The following is a 7,500-nucleotide window of genomic DNA, read 5'->3' on the forward strand; positions in this document are numbered from 1 at the left end:
AAGAAAAGCATGGAGTGTTTGAAATAGTTGTTAAATGACATATCATAAGTGTGTGTTGTTTTAGGGGATGATTGCTCTTCTACACATGAATAAACATTAAAGAAGTTGATTTTTTACTTCATCTGCGCTCTCAAAATATGCACCGGTTGAGCCTTGTCTGAAACTCAGTAGTGAAGCGCTGTACAGACGAAGCTGGATCCGATGTGGCCGACCAGGGTTTGAGTCCCAGCCACAGGCACGTACATGCCCAGGATCTTGATGATACGGAGAACTGAAAATCAGAAGAGAAAAGGATTGAGACCTGACCAGGCCTATTTGGAGGAGCTTTCTTTTCTCTCTTCTCTCTTATGCATGCACATGTGGCCTCTAGCAAAAGAAGTAAACTTTAAAAATTTACACCTGACACAAGTGGCTGTTTAGGTAAAATATACTGAATCCATCAAAAAACAGTTCACCTCTATTTAGACAGTCCCTGAGAAGAGAAAAAGAGGAGAAACTACCCAATCCATCTTATGATACTAGTTTCCTCTGACATCAACATTAGACAGGAGCAGTACAAGGAAAAAGTTATAGGCTAATCTCAATTTTGAGCTCAGTTGCAAAATGCTAAATACAAATTTACTAATGAATTCATCAGACTATGAAATACATATACAGTATAACCAAGTAGGGCTTATCCTGGGAATATGATGTTGATTTAAATCAAGAAGTGTTTTAATAATTAGTGAAATTCACATCAGATGATATTAAAAAAAAAAGGGGGGGGACCCAGTTGTGTGGCACGTGCTGCTGAGACATTGTGCCCATTGAGGCCCAAGCTGGATTCCTCGTCCAACCTAAAGACTGTCCTAGGAGTTTGTGCCCATAACCCCAGCAACTCTGGGAGCTGAGGCAGGAAGACTGTAACAGGGCAAGATCTTATAAAAAGAGAGAGAGATAAACTATATTATTATCTCAGTAGGTACAAAGAAAGTGCTTGATAAAATTAGATACACATTTCTACTTAAAGGCAAGCAAAGCCTTAGCAAAAATAGGAACAGAAGGAAAACTCCTTAGCTTGATTAGTGGTATCCATCAAAAGCCCACAGCAGACACCATACGCAGAGGGGAAATGTTAGAGACAATCTCCATAAAGTTGAGCCCAACACATGAATGGTAATTAGCACCCTTGCTGTTCAGTATTGTGCTGGATGTTCCTACCAGCTCAATAAAGCAAGAAAAAGAAATAGGAAGCAGAAGAAAATGGCCTTCTGAACAGGCAATGTTGTTTACACACAAAAAATACAAGAAATGCTACATAAAATATAGTAGAACTAATAGAACTCAGCAAAATTTCTCAATTGGACATAATTATATAGGAATCAGTTGGGTTCTATGCATCCTTAATAACCATTTAGGAACTGAAGTAGAAAACTTATGTGACCAGTAGCAACCACAACTATAAAGTACCTAGAGGTAAATCTGATGAAAGGTATGCAAGAGCTTTATGGAGATTACTATAAATATTATTAGAGGACACAGAGGAAGATCTTACTAAATGAAGAGACATATCCTATTAATGGTTAGAAAAGTTCAATGTCATAAAGATACCAGTAACCTCAGATTAATACATGATCCTACAGCCCAGGTGGAAGAATAACTGCAATAGCCTCTCTCTCTCTCTCTGTTTTCTTTTGCTTTTCAATTGCCAGTGAGGACATGCATTTGCCAAACAGAGGAAGAGGGAGAGAGCACCCCCCACCCCGCCTGGTCACACCCAATCCCTTCTTCTCCATCTCTCAGAATTTGGGGCATACATGCACATGCCCCCATGTGTTTTTCAAGCCATGGGGGCCAGGACTCAAATGTGTCTTTCAAGCCATGGGGGCCAGGACTCAAACTGAGGCCAGCTACGTGAGATCCAGAACTCTTAATCACCAAGCCATGAGCCTGGCCCTGGTCAGACAATTTCTTTCTTTCTTTCTTTTTTTTTTTTTTTGAATTATTTATTTAATTTTATTTATTATTATTTTTAATTTGCTGTAGGTCACATGCACTCACCAGAGAGAGGCAGAGAGGGGGAAAATGAGAAAGCAATCTGCCACATCTGTCCGGGACCCAACTGCAGTCAGCCATGTGGGAGCCCAGCGCCTTTAACTACCACGCCACCTGCTGGCCCCTAGACAATGTCTAAGTAGAATAAAGGATGTGAGAGGGGTAACGTCCCTTTGTCTCTCATGACTTACTGTGAGTTATAGTAATTAGGAAAATATGGTATTGGTACTGAAATAGACCAATAGGTAAAAAACTCATAAGAGATCTGTGTAATATGGAAACATGACATGAAAAGAAGGGGACCGTCAGAGAAGCAGTAGAAGGATGAACTATCCAATAAATAGAATAAGTTGTGGGGAGAAAAAGATTCCTAGCCTCATACCCTATGTATAAATAATTTCCAGATGGATTAAAGACCTGAATGTAAATAGCAAAACCTCAAAACTTCTGGAAAATATACAAGACTCTTTTTCCACCTCAGGGCAGGAAAGAAGATTTTTTTTAATGGGAAACAAAACCCACCAACCATCAAAGAAAGGATTGATACAATTGACTATGTTAAAACTTAAATTTCTGAATGACTTAAGACATTACAGTGAAGTTGAAAGGTTACAAACTGATGGGAGTAGTTACAATGCATGTAATCAGCAGAAATTAGAACCCATTCTATATAATCCTACAACCAACAAGAAAAAGACATAGACTCCAACAGGAAAAAAAAGATGAATACACGAACAAGCTTTTCACAGACAAGGAAGACCTGAATACCCAATAAACACGAAAATAAATTGAATCTCATTAGCACTCAGGGAAATGCATATTAAACTACGATACGTTTTGTGCCAATCAATCTGGCAAAAATTAAAAAGTTGGACTCTTTGAAGTGTTGATGAGGAAGTGGAACCACAGGGACTCATACGTTGCTGCTGGGAGTGAAAATTAGTGCTGTCTCACCAGAGAGCAGTTGGCAGCCCTGGCTGTGGGACTTGGCAGTAGTGCTCTCAGTGTGGAACCCGGGAGACTGTGTGTGCACAAGGAGACACGTCTGTGAGCGCTTCTGCTGAAGGAAGTGGAGAGACTTTTCATGTCCATCAACAGGAAACACGGTACATAATATATTCATACAAGCAACCAAATGACTAAAGTGCATAAATCCCAAACAGATGATGGTGAATAAGGAGTTGCAGAAGAGTCTGAGTAATATGACACCTTTTATGTGAGGTTTAGAAATGCTGGGACCAGCAGCTGGTGTAATGGCTTTGTCGCTGGACTCCCATGTAGTCGACTGCAGTTCGAGTCCTGGACCTGGTGGATTAAACCCATGCCGGGCGCGTGTGTGTGCATGTGTGCCCAAGATCCCGAGAGGAGAATGGAGGAAAAGGGATTGTGGCGTGGCCATCCCCCCGGGGGATGATTTCTCGCTTTCTGTCTCTCTCAGTCTTTCTGGCAGGCACACAAGCCCCATAGCAAAAACCTCTCCCGAAAAAAAAAGCTAATCAAGGGGCCAGCAGATGGCACAGAGGTTACATTACCGGACTCCTACATAGTTGCCTGCAGTTCAAGTCCTAGACCCAGTGGCATAAAACTTGAAAGGTTTGGAGAGGCTTAAACGCCATAAAACTCCACATTTGTATGTGTGCCCAGAATCCCAAGAGGAGAATGGAGGAGAAGTGTGGCCATCCCCCCCCGCCCCCGCCCGGGGAGTTATTTCTCACTTTCTCTCTCTCTGTTTCTCCAGCTAACTAATGCACCCTATAGCAAAAATCTTTTTTTTTTTTTTTTTTTTTTTGCTACAGGGCGCGTGCGCTCGCCAAACAGACAGAGAGAGACATAGAGACAGAAAGCGAGAAATCACCCCCCCAGGGGGGATGGCCATGCTGCAGTCCCTTCTCCTCCATTCTCCTCTCGGGATCTTGGGCACACACACACGCGCCTGGCATGAGTTTAAGCCACCGGGTCCAAGACGCGAACTGTGGTCCACTAAGTGGGAGTCAAGCGACATAGCCATTACACAAACTGCGCAAAAATCTCTCTTAATGAGAAAGAAATGCTGGGACCAGCAGTTGGTGTAATGGCTATGTCGCTTGACTCCCACTTAGTGGACCACAGTTCGCGTCTTGGACCCGGTGGCTTAAACTCATGCCAGGCGCGTGTGTGTGTGCCCAAGATCCCGAGAGGAGAATGGAGGAGAAGGGACTGTAGCATGGCCATCCCCCCTGGGGGGGTGATTTCTCGCTTTCTGTCTCTCTGTCTCTCTCTATTTTTCTGGTGAGTGCATATGCCTTATAGCAAAAACTTCTCTAAAAAATAAAAAGAGAGAGAAAGAAATCAATGTAATAGTATAATGTCGCATGCATACTCATACAGTGAGGCCAAAGCACACAAACATGGAGGAGACAAAGACACGTCACTTTCTGAAATGCAGTTAGATCCGGGGAGATAGCAGAAGAGGAGGGAGTTGAAAATGAAGAAGGCTTCACCTTCCTCTGTCTTCGAGAGCAAGATATTAAGGACTGTTCTATCTGGAAGATGGCCACACAAGGGTTTGCTATGTTATCTTCAGTTTCGTCTATGTGTTTGAAATGCTTCGTGCGTTCTTTTTTCATTAATTCTTTGGAGGGAAAAGGAAATGGCTCAATCTCCTTCTTAAAAATGGGCAGTAAATCAAAAAGCGTTTAAGCTAATTGATGTTTGTCACTGCATTCTGTATGGCAGTTCAGCGTGGCAGGTTGAAGCACAGGATTCTGGGCAGACTGTCAAATCCAGCTCTGCCGCTTCCTAAATGGGAGGCTCAGACAAGCCACAGAGTCCCTGCCTCGGTTACCTTCAGTGTGAAATGCGGCCGCTGCTGTAAATGATCTGGGACCTGCTTTCTAGAAGCTTGCGAGAACGTTTTGAATCACTGTGCATAAAGCACTTAGAAGAGCAAGCACTACGTAAGTGGATTCTATTATTATTATGCCTGAATACGATCTACCATTCAGAGAGGCACTGGTTATTTGTTAGATGCAAGAGAGAAAGGGAAAAGAAATGAGTAAGCTTTGTTGCCAAAAAAAAAAAAAAAAATCTTGTAAGTAGATGTTTTTATGGATGGCTGCTCTTCTGCAGTGAGACAAAAATATCTCTCAGATCTCCCAAATTAACCTGTTGAGTTGGAGATGATTCACCACCACCTCCCCACCCCCCGGGGACTTCAGAAGTATCTGCTTCTGGTAGCTCTGGTAACTAAAGGGATCAAACGTTCATTCACTTGTCAGAGCTGGCTGTAAAATCAATACGAAAGACAAAATCAATGTGTAACTCTGGAAATATATAGAATTCCCTCTGATGATGAAAGCTACATTTATCTTCAAGTTTTGATAAATACGTGGTACTGTTCTGTCACATCAGGCTGTCCATCCTATATTAAAAAAATAAATAATGAACTGTAATCCCCCGGCTAAATGAAGATTCAAATTGAGGCCCACTTATTGTTTTAAATAAATGAGAAATCAGGGTCATTAGGGAGCTCAGGGCAATTTTCTGAAGGCGGATGCAGGACAGCGGATACTGCAGGCCCTATCAGGTATCTGGTGCACTTGCGCCCTGCCAGCGGCGTGGCTTTGAGTGAATACTTAAACTTGCTCTGCCTCAGCTTCCTCGTCTGTAAAATGGGACTCAGTCCCTGTATTGCTGATCACTGAGGATTCACTGCATGGTATACTCTACCTCAGCTACATATGCTGTGCGTGGTATTCCCATCTTGGATGTTATCATTAATGGAGTCACAAACTACTCAATGTTGATGGGTGGTGGATTTGTGGGTCTAAGACAAGGTGAGGGGGTCAGCAGGTGGCATAGTGGTTAAGGCACTGGACTCCCACATGGTCGAACATGATTCGAGTCCCAGACCCAGCAGCTTGAAACTCATGCTGGGCACATGTGCATGCATGCCTAGAATCCTGAGAGGAGAATGGAGAAAAGATTGCAATGTGTCCATCCCCCCTGGGAGGGGGGTAATTTATCTCTTTCTGTCTCTCTGGTGAGTGTACGTGCACAAAATCTCTCTTAAAAAAGGGGGGGGGGAAGACCAGCGGTTGGTGTAATGGCTATGTCACTGGACTCTTCTGTAGTCGACAGTGGTTTGAGTCCGGAACCAGTGGCTTAAACTCACACTGGGTGCGTGTGTGTGCATGCCCAAGATCCCGAGAGGAGAATGGAGAGAGGATTGAGGCCCCCCTGGGGTGGAGGGGGGGGTGATTTCTCACTTTCTGTCTCTCTATCTGTCTCTGTCTTTCTGGCAAACACATGCGCCCTATAGCAAAAACCTCTCCAAAAAAAAAGGGTAAGAAAATGAGCTGAAAGGTTTTATAGCTGACCCTGCCAATCTCGCTCCCCTTCCTCTGCAACAGTATGTTATTTCAAGACCCAAGGATGGAAAAAGCTTGGTCTTCATCTTGCAGGTGATGAGATGCTGCTTTGCAAGTGTGATTATCTAACACGCACCACTGCCATGGTCTGAACCTGCTGTCCTGTAAGAAGCACTCCACTTGGACTGCCGCTGCTTTTACGTGTGTGTCCTTGCTCGGCACCCAGAGACATCCAACGTAGCTAGGAAACGTACCATGGCTAGTCCCCCAACGCACATGAATCCCCGTTTCCAGCCTCTGGATACATGAATCTCTAGGACCGAGCAGACACCAAGGACAGAGTCCGAACTCTACCCTGCCCCGGCCTGAGCCAAAGGCGATTTCCAGGGCACCCAAGCCAGGGCAGGGCCGCTGGCACATGGCGGGGTGGGGGTGGGGTGGGGGGGGCAAAGACTGGCAAGGTGCAGCACCCACTCCATATCACATTCGCTCGTCCCTGGTGAATCATCCCTTCCTCCTTCTGCATTCTACCTCAGCCCTGTGGCACCCAAGCCTGCCACTCCTTCTATACGCAAATTTCTTTTGTTTTTGTTTTTGTTTTTTGTATATCTGCCAGAGGGAGACAAAGAGAGGAAAAACGAGAAATCTCTAAATCAACCATGTTTTTGGTGGGAAGGAGGGGTCGTTTGTTGGTAGACCACAAAAGGGAGAACAAATGTCTTGAAAAGATAATAATAACGAGTAACAAGAATAGAGAATGTACTCGAGCCAACTAAACAGGTGTTTGCATTTTGAGGAGCCGATTTCTCTCTCAGGGTCCCCAGTTGGCTAATTATTTCAGGAAGATGGGTCTTTTCATCATCTCTTACTCACTGGAAAGGGACAAGGTGCAGTGGAGGGTGGGACGCTCGGGACAGGAGAGCTGGGGTTCGAGGTGCCCGACTAGAAGGGCTGACCCTGGTCCTGGGTCCGCATTCACCTCCCGGCGCCCCGGCCTCCTTGAGACGCCCACTCTAGTCCTGGTGCCTTCATGTCCCCACCCCACCCCGTCTCCCGAACTGGAAGAACATCGTCCTTGACTCCTCCCTGTCCCTCAGCAGTCATCCACGCTTCCTGT

The sequence above is a fragment of the Tupaia chinensis genome, unplaced genomic scaffold (genome assembly GCF_000334495.1).
Source record: "Tupaia chinensis unplaced genomic scaffold, TupChi_1.0 Scaffold146140_1, whole genome shotgun sequence".
Classification (NCBI taxonomy): Eukaryota; Metazoa; Chordata; class Mammalia; order Scandentia; family Tupaiidae; genus Tupaia; species Tupaia belangeri.